Below are 21,177 nucleotides of genomic sequence, written 5' to 3'. Positions count from 1 at the left end.
TCTATCTATCATCTATCTATCTATCTATCTATCTATCATCTATCATCTATCATCTATCTATCTATATCTATATATATATGTGAAATTAAGAAAGCTGGGAAGAGGGTAACTAGAAGCTGATTTCTGTGTTGTGGAAGGACTACTTCTAGTATTCAGTGCTAATTTCGTGGCTCGTAATGCCTTAATTCAGGAAGCAGGTGTCTTTTGCTTGGCTCCTGTTGGTGAACTATGAGATTCTTGTAAAAAATATCTAGGTCTGAAGTCTGCCCAACCCTGCTTTAGAGGACTGCTCCCTTTCCAGGACACCTTGACTTTGTATGAAAGAACAAAGGTCTGCTGCAGTTCCCCCAGAATGACATGCAACCTACCCAATGCCCTATGATGTCCCAAGGGCTAGAGAGAGGCAATAGACCAGGTAGCATGATAGTCAGTGTTGGCTGGGGGTGTGCACACCTTCCCCTCCACCCCAACCCCAGTTATCACATTGTTATAATAACCATGATAACGAAATGGACCCTCCATGTTCAGGATTAGCATATCTACTCCTCACCCAGGGAGGTTCGTTGCTTGTGTGCCATCATTGGGAATTTCCTGTAGTATCTTGTTGGTCCCTGCTGGAAATAGGGGGAGGCAAAGGGACTTTCCCCCTTCCAACCACATGCTGTTCTGGAGGTTCTTGTGACAGGCCCCCCCCCCCGGCCAATTCCAGGGGACGCAGGGGTGCAAAGCCCCATTGCATAGGTGGAAATCCTTGCAGAGGGCTCCCATTTAATGCGACTCATTAGGCAAATTCCACTCAGGGTGCTGGCCTCAATGGACCTTGGGTTTTTTATGGTTTTTGGGGGGGGGCAAAAGAGGTTTAGCCAATTTGTACACTGCTTCAGAAATTTGCTTTGGCCAGATATACGTAGCAGGGCAAAAGTAACGAGCACAAACATGGCAATCTCGCATTTCCTCCTTTTTAGAAACTACCATCTGTCTCCTTCTTCACTTTGTTTTGAAATTTCCCCAACCCAGAGAAACAAAGTGAGCAATGCTGGTTGATTCAATCAATGTTATCCATCGCCTTCATTTCGCACACGAGGCATAGGGAGGTTTGCTAAGTTTTTCCTCCCACGAGGGATTCAATAAAAGCTATCCATATTGGTGATTTGTCTTAAAACAGATGTGCACATTCCTTTATCTTCTGCGGTTGCCAACCTGGTTCTGCAATCCTGGGGGCAGGGAGTGCTGTTTGAATGCCTCCACCGTGCAGGTTGGCCTAAGACAGTATGAGGTGTCCACAACCGGACAGAGTGCCCCCAGAGGGCTATGTGATGTTGGCATGTTATCAGCACACTTCATAGAATTGTAGAGGATCATCTAATCCAACCCAGTGCAATGCAGGAATTTGCAGCTGTCCCATACAGGGATTGAACCTGCAACCTTGGCGTTATCAGCGCCACGCTCTAACCAACTGAGCTATCCAGGCTGACTTGCTTAGACCGACACATGCAACAGAGGAAAGACTTTTCCTAGAAAATCACATCATGTGGACTTTCCAAACGGTACTGCTGATACTGTATTTGAAGTGGTTCACATATTGTTATCTCAGCATCTGTATAAACCACTTTCTAAGGGAGGTCTGGGCTATTATCCCCGAGGACTGAGAGAGGCAAAATCATTTGCTGCAGGTCACCTAATGCAGCGGTGGCTAACCTGTGGCTCTAGACTAGAGCCCCATCATTTCTTACAATTGGCCATGACAGCCAGGGTGATAGAAGTTGGGAGTCCAAGAACACTGAAATCGACAGCACAAACGACCAAGTAACTGCTCATATCTTGAGCTGTTGCAACAGACATTTTCTGGTGAAAGGAAATTGGCACTTATTCCAATTCCCATGTTTCAAACGCTGGAGGGCCACAGATTTCGCCTTTCCAGACCTGAGGAGCATGAACCACGGACTTCTGCACCACCTTCTAAACTACAGCAGCTCAGTTGGGTGCCTAGACAATGCCCCCCTCCAATTGTTATATGCTCAAAGCCACATATTGCTAACTTAACTCAAATGCAAATCGTCAACACAGATGGGAAGAGCTGCTCTACTTATGGCAAGCCAAAGCAAAGCACAAATCGGCCACAGGGTTGCCATGTAATCTTGTTCTCTTGGCTCGCTGCTGCCTTCTGAATCCTCCTTCCTTTGACTTGGTTTCTATGCCTTTGTGGACAACATTTCTCCTCATTGCAGTCACATTCCTCGTTTACAGTGCACCCTGGTGAAGAAGCCTGAAGTTGCAGACTCAAATACTCCACTCTCACCTTTGGTATCGGCACTCTCTCCACCAAGATTTTATTATAAATAATATCATACCCTCTAACCTTTCTCCAATGAACATATGGACGCCCTATTCCATCATAATAATAGTAATAATGTTATTATTTATACCCCACCCATCTGGCTGGGTTGCCCCAGACACTCTGGGCAGCTTCCAACATATATAAACACATAATAATACAGGGCTGCCTTCAGATGTCTTGTAGAGGCTGTATAGTTACTTATTTCCTTGACTTGGTGGTCACACAACTCCATACCCTCCAACACTTCTCTGATGAAAATAGGGATGCCCTAAGGGAAAGCGGGTGGACCTGTGGGTTCAACCACAGAGCCTAGGACTTGCCGATCAGAAGGTCGGCAGTTCGAATCCCCGCGACGGGGTGAGCTCCCGTTGCTCGGTCCCTGCTCCTGCCAACCTAGCAGTTCGAAAGCACGTCAAAGTGCAAGTAGATAAATAGGTACCGCTCCAGTGGGAAGGTAAACAGCATTTCCGTACATTGTTCTGGTTCGCCAGAAGCGACTTAGTCATGCTGGCCACATGACCCGGAAGCTGTACGCCGGCTCCCTCGGCCAATAAAGCAAGATGAGCGCCGCAACCCCAGAGTTGGTCACGACTGGACCTAACGGTCAGGAGTCCCTTTACCTTTAAGGGAAAGCGGGACATTCCAGGATCCAATCAGAGAGTGCGATGGCTTCTGTAAATCCAGGACTGTTCCTGGAAAACAGGGACACTTGGAGGGTCTGTGAGGTCCGGAGGGTGGCAACTCGAGAACAGGCCTTTTCTGTAATGGCTTCCCACCAATGGACCACTTGAAAATTGCTGGGGGACTTGGTGGAGCACTCAATGGTTTCCCTGCAATTTCAACATAGTGTGCTGGATGCTGTACGATCATTGTGTTTTATTGCTTCTTACAGACTGCATTCTGTAAGGGAGCCAGTGTGGTGTAGTGGTTAAGAGCAGTAGACTCGTAATCTGGTGAACCGGGTTCGCCTCTCCGCTCCTCCACCTGCAGCTGCTGGGTGACCTTGGGCTAGTCACACTTCTCAGCCCCACTCACCTCACAGAGTGTTTGTTGTGGGGGAGGAAGGGAAAGGAGAATGTTAGCCGCTTGGAGACTCCCTAGGGTAGTGATAAAGCAAGATATCAAATCCAAACTACTACTACTACTACTCTTCTTCTTCTTCTTCTTCTTCTGTTGTACAGTGGTACCTCGGGTTAAGTACTTAATTCATTCCGGAGGTCCGTTCTTAACCTGAAACTGTTCTTAACCTGAAGCACCACTTTAGCTAATGGGGCCTCCAGCTGCCGCCACGCCGCCGGAGCACAATTTCTGTTCTTATCCTGAAGCAAAGTTCTTAACTCGAGGTAATATTTCTGGGTTAGCGGAGTCTGTAACCTGAAGCGTCTGTAACCCGAGATACCACTGTATTGCAATTGGCGCTCGCTGAATTCATATCGTAATACATTAAAAATGCAGTTACATAAGAAATAAAAGCAGCAATAGAAATGCAATTAAAAATACAATTTAATGCGGACATGACATGGGCCACCTGAATGAAACATGCAGACCACTGGTGATCCACGGACCACAGTTTGGGATCTCCACCTTGGAGCTACAACATCATCAACAGTTGGCCCTTCAGCTTCCACTTGAAGATCTTCTGTGAGCAGGGCCCTCTGAACATTGAGGGGGACCAGCCCAGAGGGACACAGTGCCTTGGCCCTCAGGAGCCAGTGCCCTGGGTGCTGCATATGAAGGAGAAGACACACACTCAGACCGCTGAATAACAAAGAATACTTTGGTTTTTGTACCTCTAATCTTATGTAACTCTCTAGCATCATCAGCGCCACCTAGTGATGTTAATTGTAACTGCACTTCCTTTGCAACTACAGTCGTACCTTGGAAGTCAAACGGAATCTGTTTTGGAGGACCGTTCAACTTCCAAAACATTCGGAAACCACAGCACGGCTTCTGATTGCAATTGGAAGCCGCAGAAGCCCCGTCGGGCGATCGACTTCCCAAAATAGTTCGCAAACCGAAACAGTCACTTCTGGGTTTGCGGCGTTCAGGAGCCAAAACGTTCAAAAACTAAGCTGTTTGAAAACCAAGGTACAACTGTATCAGGTCCCATTTATTACACCTACAATCCCCCCTCTAAGTATTGTATTTACTCGAATGTCATGCACAACTTTCTTAGCCAAATTTAGGGTGCGCATTAGATTTGATTACAAGCTTGAAAAACACCGCTGACATAGCAAATCTTTTTTTTGTTTCAAGGTTTTGAAATTTGAGGTGCACATTAGATTTGATGGAGCATTAGATTCGCATAAATATGATAACTGTTTCAATTGCCAGAACTGCTCCTATTATCAAAGAATTTCTCCTAATGTTCAGATGAAAACTCCTGTAATTTAAGCCTACACAATCCAGTTCTGCAGTGAACAAGATCTGCCCTGGGGTTTTTTAACTATTTGATTCCCCCCCCACCCCGTAACTACCTTTAACATTCCTAGGACTATTGCTACAGTATTACTAAACACACACACAATTTTCCCCAATAACATGTCCAATTTAACCAGCTAGCAGGAAGTAGGGTTGAAATATAGCAATCTGCCACAATTCCCAGCAAGATATATTCATTTATTTCAGTTATGAGTCACTCTGTGTTCTGTAAGGGACCAACAACAGGACAGCTTAACAAAATAATACAACACAATCAAATAAACACTTAAAATCAACAACTGAGGCATCACAATGCAACTCTAAAACATGTTCAAAGGCACAGAAGCACAACCACAGTTGCTTGAGCCTAAAACAACACATCCAAAGGTCAAAAAGGAGGCTGATATTCTTCTTTCAGCAATAAATACAGTAAATAATCAGCATTTTGAAAGTCTGGGCCTTCATTTTCCTCCATGAGGCATGTGGTCTGGTGAATGGGGACTGCTCTGAGACAAGGAATCAAGCAAAGCCAGAGGATATACCCCACAGGTTGTTTTTCCACACTTGCCCACTTTCCTGGAATCACTAACTTTTATTCACTTACTTTTTACAGATGATCCAGATGGTGCCATTGTTATCTTACAGCGTTCCAGTGTTTTCTGAGCCGTTCTCGTGTTTTTGAAGACCAAAGAATCATAGAGTTGTAAAGCTGGTCATCCCAAAGGTCATTTAGTCCAATCCCCTGCAATGGAAGAACCACACCTCTCCTGCTCCCATTAAAATAGCTTAAGACCATTCTCACTGGCACATAACAGGGCAAACGTGGCAATTTAAATGAAAAATAATCCCATCTTGTGCAAAATCCTAGGCACAGCTCAGAGGATGCTGAGAGAGAGAGAGAGAGAGAGAGAGAGAATGTGAATTCTATTCTCACAACAGCGATGCGAGACAGAAGTTCAAACAGGACACAGTTGATTATATGAGCTCTAAAAACACACACAAAACACTGTTTTAGAGTTTAGATTAGGAAACCATGAAAGCAATCATTTCCAAATTCTTCAAGGCAAAGATCAACATTAATTAATGCACTTTTAAAAAAGGGGGAAAAAAGAATGTCAATCATAACTCATTCACTGAGCAATTACTCCCAACTTCTAGAGGACCTGGCAAGAAATGCTGCTGGCACATGTCATATGAGGTGATGTGAAACTGTTATTTACAGTATGATAAACACTGCCAAATGTGCATAATAGTAGTGATGGTATTTGGTAAGTTTTTTTCACAAAAGAAACAGACTTAAGATGCACAGTGCCATGTCTCAAGTTCTCCAGCGTATTTAAGCAAGCACAGAGATAAAATGCAAATAGGATTGCCAACTGCTCAGCTCACTGCAGCTGTCTTTTAACAGGTCGTGATGTTTATCTCCATGCTATGGAAAGCACATTAAAAATAAGCACAAGAGCAGGCCAGACACTTGTTTTTTCTGGTCACTTGGCAATCTAATTTTCCCTATCTGCCTGGGACAACCCTGATTCTCTGGTGCTTGTTCCGAATAAAACATTTGTCCCTATTATGCTTTTGTTTCAGCATTTTACAGAGATTTGGGGGTGCTTAAAAAAATTCTTTGTTAAAAAAATATATACAAATGTACCACCGTTATATCCAATAGCTAAAAGAATCCTGGGAACTACAGTTTGGAGGCGCAGGTTAATTCTGTGTCCAGGGCAGCTGTCTACTAGCTCCATCCGGTATGCAGGCTGAGACCCTACCTGCCTGCATACTGTATCGCCAGAGTGGTGCATGCTCTAGTTATCACCCACTTGGACTACTGCAATGCGCTTTACGTGGGGCTACCTTTGAGGGTGACCCAGAAACTGCAACTAATCCAGAATACCGCAGCTAGATTGGTGACTGGGAATGGCTGCCGAGACCATATAAAACTGGTCCTGAAAGACCATTATTGGCTCCCAGTACGTTTCCGAACACAATTCAAAGTGTTGGTGCTGACCTTTAAAGCCCTAAACAGCCTCGGCCCAGTATACCTGAAAGAGCGTCTCCACCCCCATCATTCTGCCCGGACACTGAGATCCAGCTCCGAGAGCCTTCTGGCAGTTCCCTCACTGTGAGAAGTGAAGCTACAGGGAACCTTCTCAGTAGTGGCACCCAGCCTGTGGAATGCCTTCCCATCAGATGTCAGGGAAATAAACAACTACAGTGGATGCTCGGGTTGCGAACATGATCCGTGCAGGGTGCACGTTCACAACCCGCAGCTGTGCATCTGCACATGCGCGGGTTGTGATTTGCACTTCTGCGCATGCGCAACCACCGAAACACAGAAGTAACCCGTTCTGGTACTTAGAAGAAGAAGAAGAAGAGTTTGGATTTGATATCCCGTTTTATCACTACCCGAAGGAGTCTCAAAGCGGCTAACGTTCTCCTTTCCCTTCCTCTCGCACAACAAACACTCTGTGAGGTGAGTGGGGCTGAGAGACTTCAGAGAAGTGTGACTGGCCCAAGGTCACCCAGCAGCTGCATGTGGAGGAGCGGGGAATCGAACCCGGTTCCCCAGATTACGAGACTACCGTTCTTAACCACTACACCACACTGGCTCTTCACTACACTCACACTTACAGGTTTTGGCGGTCTGTAACTCGAAAAAATGCAACCTGAAGCGTATGTAACCCGAGGTATGACTGTATCTGACTTTTAGAAGACATCTGAAAGCAGTCCTGTTTAGGGAAGTTTTTAATGTTTGATCTTTTATTGTGTTTTTAGTATTCTGTTGGGAGCCGCCCACAGTGGCTGGGGTATAAATAAATTGTAGTAGTAGTTGTAGTAATAGTAGTAGTAGTTGTTAAGAGTGCTAAGAATTGTTAGGAGACCCCTATCTTCCTCGCAGAGCTACAATTCTCAGACAAATTCATTGTTAAACCTCTCTGAGAATTGTAGCTCTGTGAGGGAAATGGGGGGGTCTTTCATCCAAGAACTCTCAGCACCCTTATTCATGTACCCTTCCCATTATTCTTTGATTGTAATGTAACCTGGGTGTCATGACCTGGGACCCAGGAGGTATGTCAGAACCCATAGAACAGACCCCTCTGCTCTCACCCTCGGTCACAGAGCATGGTTCTGATACACAACTGACCTCAGCCTGCTAAGTGCTGAGTCTACAGAAACACTGTCTCACAATCACAATTGTCCAGTATAAAAGCAGATACCTAGCGAAACAGAGATTTTTTAAATGCAATTGTTTTACACACTTAATGTAATGCTCAATTAAACCCCAAACCCCCAAAGAAATGTCAAGAATCAATCAGATCATCTCTGAATTGAGTACACAAAGGATTGAGACCCCTTTGTGTGTTCTTACAGTGTAGAGTCAGAATCATAGATCTGGAAGTTTAAACTGTTTTTCTCCTCTCCATGCACCCCCGCACACCTGTCAATAGAAGATGCATTTTTGTCTTTTTTGCTAACAAGCAGGGCCTCTCTTATCAGCTTCACGTAGCAGAAAGGCAAGGCGGCCTTGAAGAGACTAGAAGCTCTAAAGAGCAATAATTCAGACAGGCCGCTTCATAACAGACTACCTAAAATGCAGCATTTTGCAGGAGACCCATCTGGAATGGCTTATAGCATATTAAAATTACAAGTTCTTTAAAACAGTATAAGACAATTACAAATGTGACCAGCTCAGTAGTTTAAAAATTATAAAGGAATGGCCTAGGACATAAAGTTCTGTCCAAAACAAAAGGTGTTAATAAACTGGCAAAAAAACAGTGAATGAGGGGGACAAACTACACATAATAAGGCAAAGGATTTCAAAACATGGGTGCCACCACTGATAAGGCCCTCTCTCTTGTCATACTCAGCTAATCATACACACCCGCCCGATGTTTGGGAGTAGGTAAGATGGCAGTTCCTAAGGTATTCTGGACCTAAGCAACCTAGGGTTTTAAAGCTAATAATCACCAACACTAAACTAAGCATCTCCACCCCCACTGATCAGCCCGGACACTGAGGTCCAGCTCCAATGGCCTTCTGGCGGTTCCCTCACTGCAAAAAAGTGAGGTTACAGGGAACCAGACAGAGGGCCTTCTTGGTAGTGGCACCCGGCCTGTGGAATGCCCTCCCATCAGATGTCAAAGAAATAAACAACTATCTGACTTTTAGAAGACATCTGATGGCAGTCCTGTTTAAGGAAGTTTTTAATGTTTGGTGTTTTTAATATTCTCTTGGGAGCTTCCCAGAGTGGCTAGGGCATGGGTAGGCAAACTAAGGCCCGGGGGCCAGATCCGGCCCAATTGCCTTCTAAATCTGGCCCGCGGACGGTCCAGGAATCAGCGTGTTTTTACATGAGTAGAATGTGTGCTTTTATTTAAAATGCATCTCTGGGTTATTTGTGGGGCATAGAAATTCATTCATTCCCCCCCCAAAAATATAGTCTGGCCCCCCATAAGGTCTGAGGGACAGTGGACCGGCCCCCTGCTGAAAAAGTTTGCTGACCCTTGGGCTAGGGAAACCCAGGCAGATGGGCGGGGTATAAATAATAAATTAATAATAATAATAATAATGATTGTGAGCATGCACATATATGCACTACTCTTCTTAAAATTGCTTTGCTCAATTCTTCTGGAGCTACCTCACACACTAAAATTGTAGATGTACTGAGATCATTTAAGAGTACAGTACTATGATTGGTTGCAGCTGCTTGTTGGGCGTCATGAATCTGGGCTTCATTCCACCTAGTGTATTATATTATTCTTTCCTTTGTGTTACATTATCTTTTTTTTTTAATTACTACTTTAATTCCTCCCCCCCATCCTATCTGTTGAATGGATCTCTGGGTTTATGCTGAGAACCATTTCTGCATCCCCCCCCCCCAGTCATTCTCTCATACTGTATAAGTATTTTATTAATCCCCTCCTCAGCCTGTTTTCTTTGCATTTTAAAGCTTTAAAAGCCCCATATAAGGGCAGACTTTAAAGAACTTATGTTTATTGGCCAAATGTACATTACTTTGCAATTACTAACTTTGATTTAATCACCAATTTTCTTGCTCAACCACTAAAACAGGAGAAAGATTCTCTCTCCCTGCCTCCTTCCTTTTCATAATCTGGTTTGGATTATACTATTCTGAATTAAGGATGCCAAGTAACCTGAAAAAATGATTTGGCTTACTCATATGCTTTCTAACCTCCAGGTTCAGCTTTTTCACAGCTTGAAGATATTAAACAATCTGCTAATGCAAGCAGATCAGGCTACTGTTAAAGACACAGGAGCTGGGACTGGTAAAACATTTGCAATGCTCACCTGCATATCTATATAATTGTACATATTTTGCCACCTCTGTTGTGCATCCTAAAATCCAGGTCCTCTGTAAATAGACTTTTAGACAGACACTAGGTGTCTCCTTTTTTAAAAAAAGCTCAGAATCGTCCTTTATTCTGTATGACGACAGTATTTGATGATGAAAAGATAAAACACTACTTTTTAAGAGAGTAGAACATGGTATCCATTCCTTTTTTTTAGCACAGGTGGAAAAATAATTTGGGAATGGCAGGTTTTTTGGTTTTAGTGGCCTCTGGGGAAATAGTTAAGCACCGTTTTCTACCCACTGCCCCTTCTCTGTTCAATTTCACAGCCTCCTGCAGCTGCTTCTCATTAAGAGAAAGGGAGGAAAGCTTGAAAAGTGTTATATGGAGCTGCAGGGTAATCTAGTTTGGCCTAGAGAGTGTAAACAATATCTGAGTTTAGGGGCCTTGGTCAAAACAGTTCAAGATCTGCTTGTAGTAAAGGGTGCCCCCCCCCCCCAGCAGACCCTCCAGGTTTCCCTTTTTTCCTGGATTTAGAAAAGCCATCCTGGTTTCTGATTTGATCCTGGAATGTCCAGTTTTTCTTTAAAACGTCTATATTTTCATCGGAGAAATGTTGGAGGGTATGGAGTTATGTGACCCCCCAGCCCCCCAAGCCTAGGAGGTAAGTAACCAGGGCCAGATTTAGGTTTGATGAGGCCCTAAGCTACTGAAAGTAATGGAGCCCTTTATATGTCCAGCTGTCCTTTGTCAACAACAAATTGTTGCTGCTTCTTTGTGTTGAATATATGCTATATGGTCATTTATGGACCTCACAGGTATCTAAAGCCATTTTCACATAACAAAATATGCATTTTATCAAAGTAATTGTTGAACTGAAATACAATTAAGAAGTATAATATTAATAGTGAAATACAATTATGAAGAAGTACATTAATAGTGAAATAATTATTAAGCTCTGACTTAAAATGATTTTTTATTCATAACAAACTTAATAATGCAAACACGTTGGCATTTGGCAATAATGAAAGTTCCTTTACAAACACAATTTACAAGGACTCATAATCTAGTCTGTAGAAACTTGCTATAACATGAAATAATAATTGCAGGTTTTATTTTATTTGTTTTTTATATTTTGGAAATGTTCATCCAGTTTTTCCACGTTAATTTTTTGGGGTGCCTCCAAGAGAGTGGGGCTCTAAACTGTAGCTTGTTTAGCTTATATGTAAATAAAGGCACTGTAAGTAACTATGCAACCTTTAGAAGACATCTGAAGGCAGCCCTTTATAGGGAAGTTTTTTTTAATGTTTCATGTTTCATTACGTTTTTATATATGTTGGAAGCTATCCAGAGTGGCTGGGGCAACCCAGTCAAATTGAGGGGCATAAAGAATACAATATTATTATTATTTATTGAATAGGGCATCCCTATTTTCATCTGAGAAATGCTGGAGGATATGCTCTGGCCATGCACCTGTGTCTTTAGAAGCACAGGGAAATTTCACAAATTAAGTTTTTTCACCACTTGGCCTGGAAACGGAATTAAAGAGAATTGGCTGTCCCCCTATGGTTTGTCAAACATCAGTTCTATGGGGACAGGTTTTTTAACTTGGGTGGGTGGGTGTTTTGTTTGGGAGGTGGAATTGCTTCAAATGGTTTTAAATGCTGTATGTTACTTTGCATTTTGTATTTGCACTTATATTTGTTGGCCGGCATATTGTTTAGGGACTGTTTGAATTGTTTTTATTACGTCTGTTGTGCTTTTTATGTTGTAACTTTATGTTGTGAACTCCCTTGAGGCCTACAAATATAGGGTGGTATACAAATTTAATGTAAAAAAAAAAAAAGTTTGTCGAAGGAAAGCAGGAAAAACAAAATTTGCCTGTTTTGCACGTGTCCTTTTAGCAGAGGTCTGAGGGGCAGAAAACAGAAGATGGAGCTATTTGTGGCATGGAGCTCAACTTCATCACCTGCTAGGCCCGCTTTCAGATTTTGGCAGGCTTAGCTGTTTCACTCTTTATCTCTGGTCAAGCAGGTTTTGAAATAACTTGGGGGAGGAAAAAAAAATCTGCCAGCGATCAAAGGAGGATGATCAAATTGTAGAGCTTGCAAAAGGTGTTGATAACTGTTAAGAGACCTCTCTTCCCCTCACAGAGCTACAATTGTCAGAGTTCCCTGGGAAGAGGGGTTGGTTGTTTAAACCACTTTTAGAAACTGTAGCTCTGTGAGGGGAATCAGGGGTCTCCTAACAATTTTCATTACCTTGAGTAAACTGCAGTTTCCCAAGATTATTTGAGGGAAGCCGTGGCTGGCCTGATGGAATGATGATGCTTTAAGATAATAAATAGAATAATAATTATTATTTTTAGATCTGCTTCCATCCTTATATTCCCCTGCTTTTTTGTGGGGGTGAATGCTAACTGATAAAAGGCCCACCTTTGCATTTGGTGTTCCTAAGCTTTAACTAATGAATTTCTGTCAGGTTTTCTGCTAAAAGCTGAAGGAGCTATGAAAAGACATGGTTAGGGAGGGAAAGTGAGAAATCTGTGCGAATAAGAAACTATATTGGAGGAAGTTTATTTGTAAGCTGCACTGAGTCCTGCCAGAGGGAAAATGCAGTGTTTAAATGAATAATAGGAATAAGTTGGAATGATTTTCTGAACGGAAAACCAGAAGCAAAAACTCCACAAGTAGTTGTATGGAGCAATCCTAGGAAGCAATTTTGAGAAGACCGAAGAGGGAATTAAAATATAGAACTTGAACCATTTTCGTTGCCATTGTAGGACTTTTGCATAAGTAAAGTCTCTGTCTTCTGTTTGCATAATATTTGTAAGTTTTACAGTGGCAAATATTTCAAGGTGGAAATAGGATTGCCTCAACCACACACATAATTGTATCTTTGACAGTAGCTGGGAACAATAAATTTAACAGGTGAAATTTCCATACGAGGGAACATTTTATTTGCTGTATTTCTGTGTGTCAGGCTGCAGTTAAACTTGCCCAAACAGAACCAGAGAAAAGCGAGGCAAGAGGTGGGGATCTGAATAAAAAGTAGTAAAATTCTTTAATATGCTTTAATATGCATATTTAATATGCTGGTATAAATGCATCTGGTTTGCAATACTGAGAACTAACATGTGGGAGCAGGGGGTGGAGAGTCATTCTTGAAAAGTAAATTTCAAGATAATACAACTTTGTACATTATTTTTTCCTTCGGTGAACTAACTATAATTGTATATTACATGGCTTTCTTCTTTCTTATATAGTAAAAGAAGAAGAAACAGGACGTGAGAAGTGAGTGAGAAGTTGGTAACTTCTGCATTGACAGGTGGGAAAATAGTAGTGAATTGTGATGAGTGTTCAAGAAGTGGAAGGCATTCTAAAAGTAGCAGAGCCAGACACAATAAAGAAACATTCATGGGGAGAAAGAGGGGTGGGGACTTAGAAGAGGAGGTTTTTTTCCATGTTATGGACCCAAATTAGGGATGGATAAATCTGCCAATTTTGCATCAGTTTGCCGATTTTTATTTTAACATTTATTTTAACAAAAACCCGCCAGTACTTTAGTGCGCATCTCCCCTAATATACCATACATATATTTGCCAGCAAGTGGTTTCCCCTAGTATAATGCCTTTTGATGTTATTTTCACTATTATCTGCATTTTTATGCAAGTTTCCCCATATATTCTCATTTTGGAGGGCCGGGGGGCGGTTGGATGGACAGCTCCGTAACAAAAATCAGAAATGGGCAGGTTTCACATAGCTGCGTTAGCAAATTAGGTAGATTTGAATGAAAATGCAAAGCAGACTAAATTCCTACCCTTAAGCAACAAGGAATAGGAAGATGGATTAGCTAAGGAGTGAAAGTAATGAAATGGGAGATTAGGGCACCTGTCTGTAAACGTTTGCCTTTCTAAGGGTTTCGTAAATCTCAGACATGTCCATGCCACCCTCTCTCCCTATCTGAACTGCAGGTTCCTTTTCCTGAGCCAGGACTGTGAGGTTTAAAAGGTTCCCCCCCCCCCACTCGTCTGCAGCTGCAGCAACCCTGCCGTGTCTTCTGGCTCCGAGAGCTTTGAATTAATCTGCCAGGACTGGGCATTCAGGTATGTACAGAGCCAGCCGCTGTTAATGAACACACCCAGCTGGCCTGCAGATCTTTGCACAGAACGGAGTGAATACTCTTAGTCTTTCCCACTGATCCAACAAGCATTCAGGCCTGGGATAAAAGCTGGCATAGATTCCATAGGCAGCAGTGTCTCTTCAGTCTGCCCTGCTGGCCCCAACTAATGTTTGGAGCATTAGTTAAGTAATCTTGTTTTCTTTCTGGTACAGTATATATGATAAGACGTAAACATGCAGAAAGGGAGATTGGGCTGGAAAATAAATATTCTCTGTGCACAAATAACTGAGCAATAAAATGGAGTCTTCTGTCTGCAGAGTTGTAGCGTATGTCTTAATTGGGGAGTTTTTTTTCAGAATAACAGTCAGCCAGAAAAGCATCCCAAATCCTCTGGTGTTAGAGTCCTGGGAAACCTCAATTCAAATAGTTTGGACTGATGAGCCTCACACACAACAGTGATTCACAAACAAAACAAAGGCACTGCTGAGTATTTGTATTACTCCTATTCTTAAGGGAAGGCTTGTTGTCTGCACCCCCACTCCTTTTCCAACTGTTGTAAAGTTGTCGTTTTTAAAATTGCATTTGTTTCCCAGCCTTTACCAGCCAGGTCCCAGGGTGTGTTACAACCCTTTAACATTCACAACTAAAAACAATTAAAATGGATTACAGTCGCAGGACTAGGGTGGGTCCTGAAACGCGCGTAAGTCCAGTGTAAAGTGTAAATTGTAAATTTGCCAAAGCTGTGTAGTGAAGAAGGCTGACGTACATCGGTGGGGAGCAGCGTTTCAAATTTACCAAGCGCCCCACACATTGACTATTTGCAGTTTAGTAGCGCTGCAGAGAGCTTGCTGTGGGGAGACCATGCATAACAAGGAACTCAAAAATAACTTTAACAAGGTTTCAATAACAAAACAAAAACTCCTTTTACACTAAAGATAACAACAACAAACATGACCCAGCCACCAACGCATCCCCCAGCGTAAGGGGAGATCTAGGTGCTGCTCCTTATATACTATGCCCAAATACTGACACAGATTAACTAACACAACCTAGCAGCACCTGCTGTGTTTCACAGCTGTAAGACTGGGTCTCGTTATTTGCCTTGGCCCTGGCCCTGGCCCTTAAGGACATACACAACTTGTGAAACAATAATGAACCTTCACATTTTACAGTGACCATTCAACATTTTGCACCTGGCTTTTGACCACTTGCAACCAAGTGAAGATGCCCAGGTGCCAGGATGGTGCCTGATGTCTCCACCATCTGGAAGTGCATGACTGGGGATCCTCGGATCTTGACTGTTTTCACACACTAGCGACACATCCTGTAGAATTCTATCTGTGGTATTTTATCTGCACCATCGGAACGAAATTCAGGAACCAAAAAGTCATATGAGAAAAAGGACTTTTGCGCTGTCTGGCCCCCAAATGGCAACCAGGAATTCTGTTTTGGTGACTGTAACCCTGGCTTAAGGAGAGAACTATGGGACACCTCTATTGCCCAGGACCCCCTTAGTTTGGCTGTGCTTCTGCCCCTCATTTCCCCATCCTGGTCTTCCTCCTGTCTCACTTCTCTGCTTGTTTTCGCAGTTGCAAATTCCATATTGCTTGCAGAGTGCTGTTTTTATCTCACTGCTGACTCCCTTGACCAGGGCCTTCCCCCTCCCTTGCAGCTTCCTAAAAAAAGGAAATAATGGGTGATCCCAACCCTCAGCAAAACAAAAAGCAAAAAACAACAACAAACCCTTACCTTTGAGAAGGGTTTTTTTTTCAGCCAGAGCTCACAGGAACTCAGTTCCAGCCCCTCTCAGGTGGGCACCATTGCCATTATAAGAGAACAAAGCAGGTGTTCATAGTGAGTTCTGGCACCTCTTTTTCTAGAAAAAATAGCCCAGCTTCAGAGGGTGAAGCTGTTTTCCTGAAATGGGGATAAGTGGTGAGGAGGTAGACTTCATTTGAGCACATAGTCATGGGGGAGGAAAGCATGCCTTTGTCTAAAACTGATCAAAGGTAGGGGAAAGTTTTATCTGTTTAATTTCTGTGTTCCAGGATGCCATTAGAGTCACAGAAGCAGAGCTAGTAAAATATATATATTTATATTGGGTGTTCTGGCCTTGTTCTTTCTCTTAATAAAAAAAAGATTATCTTAGGCTTGGCAAGTCTCTGCCAAAGGCACTAACTTCCATAGATCTCTAGATACAGTTATTAGTGCAAGGGCCAAATTGCACATGACGTGCTTAACCTGGCTGCTTTTATTTTTACTGAAAACAGCACCACGGAGGGCAAACAGCTTCTAGGCAGAGGGTGATTTCCAGCAGAAAACTGGCACAGTGCCTAGGATGGCCAGATGGAAGGAGAACAGCTAGAGTTCCTGCATTTTGAATAGTTGTGTAGAAGAAGGAACTCCACCATGCAATGAAAGCTGCACCTGGTGAGATTCCCTTTTCAATCGGTAGCACATGACACTCTTAATCTCAGGGTTGTGGGTTCGAGCCCCACGTTGGGCAAAAAATTCCTGCATTTCAGGGGGTTGGACCAGATGACCCTCACGGTCCCTTTCAGCTCTGCAATTATATGATTCTACACAACTATTAAGGGATGCGGGTGGCACTGTGGGTTAAACCACAGAGCCTAGGACTTGCCGATCAGAAGGTCAGCGGTTCGAATCCCCGCGACGGGGTGAGCTCCCGTTGCTCGGTCCCTGCTCCTGCCAACCTAGCAGTTCGAAAGCACCTCAAAGTGCAAGTAGATAAATAGGGACCGCTCTCCGGCGGGGAGCGGGAAGGTAACGGCGTTTCCGTGTGCTGCTCTGGTCTGCCAGAAGCAGCTTAGTCATGCTGGCCACATGACCCGGAAGCTGTCTGCGGACAAGCGATGGCTCCCGGTCTCTTGAGGGAGATGAGCACGCAACCCTAGAGTCGGTCACGACTGGACCTGATGGTTAGGGGTACCTTTACCTTTACCTTTACACAACTATTAAGGGATGCGTGTGGCGCTGTGGGTTAAACCACAGAGCCTAGGACTTGCTGATCAGAAGGTCGGCGTTCGAATCCCCGTGACGGGGTGAGCTCCCGTTGCTTGGTCCCTGCTCCTGCCAACCTAGCAGTTCGAAAGTACGTCAAAGTGCAAGTAGATAAATAGGAACCGCACCGGTGGGAAGGTAAACGGCGTTTCCGTGCACTGCTCTGGTTCGCCAGAAGCAGCTTAGTCATGCTGGCCACATGACCCGGAAGCTGTACACCGGCTCCCTCGGCCAGTAAAGCGAGACGAGCGCCGCAGGTCAGGGGTCCCTTTACCTTTACACAACTATTAAGATGCAGGGGCCCTCTCTTCTTTTATACCTGGCCAACCTAGCAGCCCCTCATCCGGATCGGGTGCATGTTTTCAGATCGGGGCGCAACTGCTGCTCTTCCTTTGGAAGAGTGGCTGGGGAAACCCAGCCAGATGGGTGGGGTACAAATAATAAATTATTATTATATTATTATTATAATAACGAAAGCAGCCAAGCACACATCTTGAAACTTGTGACTAATATCATGTGTGGTTTGGCCCGAGGTCTATCCCATGATACTATAGCATATTTAGCAGGTTTAATTATTTATCCAGCCTTGATGATGGGCTCTGTGGAACACCTGCTGCCCTATTAGGGAACCAGCCAGAATGCACTTGGCTGGTATCCTGAAGCAACAGGGATCTTGATATCTCTGGGAGAACTGTGCTGTGCTCATCAGCAGGATTTGTAACACAATAGGTGGGCTTCAGGGTAGCGTTGCCAACTGATCAGAAAAATAATAACCTAACCTGCTCTTCTGCCCTAAGCAGATATGTTGGCATCTGTCTGTCTCGAGAGTCAATGGAAGAGTGTGCCTTAGGGGGTGAGAGATATACTACTCTCCTGCAGAAATCTGCACATCAAGTTCCTGTCGAAGGCAAATGCTACAAGAGACAGTTTAGAAGATCTCAGTCCCTGCTTACAGGAAGATTGGGACAAGTCTAGGTTTTTGTTGGGTGACTGCCAGATTTGTGAGCCCAGGAGCAGATTGCTCTACAGGGATTACACCATTTGATGCTGCTTTCAGGGTTGTCCCATCCCTCCTCTACGCACCACCTCTGCTCTTCATTTCATTTCATTTCACTTTTAATTTGCATACCGCCTTCCTATATTACTGTACCCAAGGCAGTTTACAAGCTGATGAAACAGCTAAGATCGCACACCTTATAAAAATAGGATCCAGTCCAAGGATTTCATGATAAAAGCCTAACTTTAAATTAAACAGCTTATATCCAATAAAGTAATATTCAATAATCTATTAGAATACAATATTACACAATAAATATCAGCAAATAATAATTAAACAGAAATTCACTCTTAACAATTACAATAAATAATTTCTAAATTATAATCAATAAAAATAACAGCAAGTCACCATGCATAAAATAACACTGCAAACTGAGAAGCAAAGACACACAACACACACACACACACACACACACACATATATATGTGTATATATATATATGTGTGTGTGTGTGTGTGTGCGCGCGCGCGTGTGCGTGTATTTAATGTCCCTGAGCTCCTCTTCTCCCTGCCCAGCTGCTTTTGTTGTTCCTAAAGTCATGGTCTGGGAAAGGCTTCTAGGGCTGGCGGGTAGAGCAAGATAAGTGGGGGGGGGGGAGAGCCATTGCCTGGTGGCCAGCACAAACTCTCTCTCCTGTCTTATGCCTCTGAGTGGCCTTAACTTACATAAATCGAGCAGGTGATAAAGAGAAAAAGAGTTTGGATTTGATATCCCGCTTTATCACTACCCTAAGGAGTCTCAAAGCAGCTAACATTCTCCTTTCCCTTCCTCCCCCACAACAAACACTCTGTGAGGTGAGTGGGGCTGAAAGACTTCAAAGAAGTGTGACTAGCCCAAGGTCACCCAGCAGCTGCGTGTGGAGGAGCAGGGAATCAAACCCGGTTCACCAGATTACAAGTCTGCTGCTCTTAACCACTACACCACACTGGCTTTTCCCATTGCACTAACTCCATGTCATACAAAGCTTCGCCTGCTAAGTCTATGTATTGGGTTTGGTGGTTGCTGTTCTATGTTACGTTGGGTTGTTTGCTGAAATGTGCTAATCTAGATACCTACTTGCACTGGCGTGCTTTTGAACTGCTAGGTTGGCAGGAGCTGGGACAGAGCAAAAGGAGCACACTCCGTTGCGGGTATTCAAACCACCAACCTTCTGATCAGCAAGCCGAAGAGGCTCAGTAATTTAGACCACAGTGTCACCCGCATTTTTTTTAATCGAGCTGCAGAGCAGGTGACTTCGGTAGCAGTGATGGGGAATATGGGCATAAACTAAGGCAGCATGCGATGTTACTGCTGTGATGGTGTGTGCCATAAGAGGTGATTCTCGGGTACACAGGACAATGCTTGAAGGATTCTATACCAATAAACAGCTTTGAGTGATTATGCTTGAGATAATGTAGACTGCATGTATGCATTCAACCCTTGGGAACTGCAGCTTCGCTCCAGAAATGCAGGTGTGTACATGTCAAAGCTCCTTTGTCTGGAGGCCAAACATACCTGGCATCAGGCATGTGAAAAGTTCACGACGGTTGCGAAATAGGAGGGGCTGAGGGAGGCCAGCATTGAAGTACAGCATTGAGACTGAAACATTCTCCCTCAAGGAAGACACGTCTTCAGAAGCAGGGTGCCAGTAGCAAAACTTACAATTTGTGATTACAGTGGTACCTCGGGTTACATACGCTTCAGGTTACAGACTCCGCTAAACCAGAAATATTGCTTCAGGTTAAGAACTTTGCTTTAGGATGAGAACAGAAATCGTGTTCTGGTGGCGCGGCAGCAGCAGGAGGCCCCATTAGCTAAAGTGGTGCTTCAGGTTAAGAACAGTTTCAGGTTAAGTACAGACCTCCGAAATGAATTACTGGTAAGTACTTAACCTGAGGTACCACTGTATAATTTTAAAAGGTAAACAAAACATAGCAATAATGCAAAACCAGAGATGAACTGAAATGATAGTTGCTTTACTATTTGTTCTGGGTTGTTGTTTTTTGAAAAGTGTGTTCTCAAAACTTCCTCTGTTTGTTTTTTTAATAAAAAAGTTGGCTATAACCCAACAGAGGGGGCGGGGATTGAAAGGCATCTACTCTCTTGCCAATCAGATGATAGGTGAATCAGGATATATGTACATATGTATGTTCTCCATTCATTAAAACTTTTCATAAGCTCCCAGTGTCAGAAAACTGGCAAGTTGCTTTCTTCTTAAAATGACAAGGTGAGCAGGCTTTACTGTTGCCCCGCCACTGCCAGCCAAATGACAGGACCCGTGTGTTTTAATTTAAACTTTGTGACTTTATATGGTTGTTGTATGCTGCCCTGAGGACACTGCTTAGGACAAAAGGCGGGATAGAGATAAAACAAAACACACACACACTTGGTGGTTTTTTTTAATCCTCACTTGTTAAACCAGCTCTTTCTGTGCATATATGTGTGGAAAGCTTTAAAGGGATTGGAAGATAGGCTTTTAAAAGCCCATGTCAGGACACTGTTCAAATTCCAGGAAGTGTCAGAAGGATTTGGCAAGTGGTTCTGTTTCTTCCAAAAACCCTGAAGTTCAAACTGAAATCTGGCCAAGATCTGAATGTTCAGATTAGCCTTATTAAAGGCTTTCTACAAAAGGTAACTTTGACAACTTGTCTGAGTTTAATGTTAAGTCAAATTAGTACGGTTTGAGGAACTGACATTCCTTAAACAGACATATACAGTAACTTATATCTGGCAGCTGCGGTAGGTCTCAAACCAAAGACTTTCTGGGAGCTGAACTAGATCCCTTTTCCTGGGCCAACACTGCTTCTTAAAGACTAGAGGTCTCTAGGACTCTATGCCCTGGGCCTTGAAAGATGCATTCATTGCAGGGAATTAGACTACATGCCCGCAGGGAACACTTCCAACTCTACAATTCTATGATTCTGTGA

General features: G+C 43.5%; 1 protein-coding gene and 1 long non-coding RNA gene across 4 annotated transcripts in view; one reads left to right on the top strand and one right to left on the bottom strand.

Annotated features, from left to right (window-relative positions):
• Window positions 1-2,152: 2,152 nt before the first annotated feature.
• Window positions 2,153-21,177, bottom strand: part of LOC309332627 — a 40,203-nt gene continuing 21,178 nt past the window's right edge. The window contains exons 2-3 of one of the 2 annotated variants that reach the window (XR_014152259.1): window positions 5,364-5,544; window positions 2,153-2,266 (exon numbers count right to left, since the gene is read on the bottom strand). This is a non-coding gene — a long non-coding RNA (uncharacterized lncRNA). The remainder of the gene's footprint in view (window positions 2,267-5,363; window positions 5,545-21,177) is intronic. The other variant, XR_014152260.1, reaches the window with a different exon arrangement.
• Window positions 13,337-21,177, top strand: part of LOC309332108 (ephrin type-B receptor 5) — a 163,021-nt gene continuing 155,180 nt past the window's right edge. For both annotated transcript variants that reach the window (XM_081844905.1, XM_081844906.1), the window contains exons 1-2: window positions 13,337-13,398; window positions 14,045-14,176. The gene's annotated coding sequence lies outside the window, so the exon portion shown is untranslated. The remainder of the gene's footprint in view (window positions 13,399-14,044; window positions 14,177-21,177) is intronic.

The sequence above is a fragment of the Podarcis erhardii genome (assembly GCF_964252035.2).
Source record: "Podarcis erhardii genome assembly, chromosome: 17".
NCBI classification, from domain to species: Eukaryota; Metazoa; Chordata; class Lepidosauria; order Squamata; family Lacertidae; genus Podarcis; species Podarcis erhardii.
This window is presented reverse-complemented; position numbering and strand designations above follow the sequence as displayed.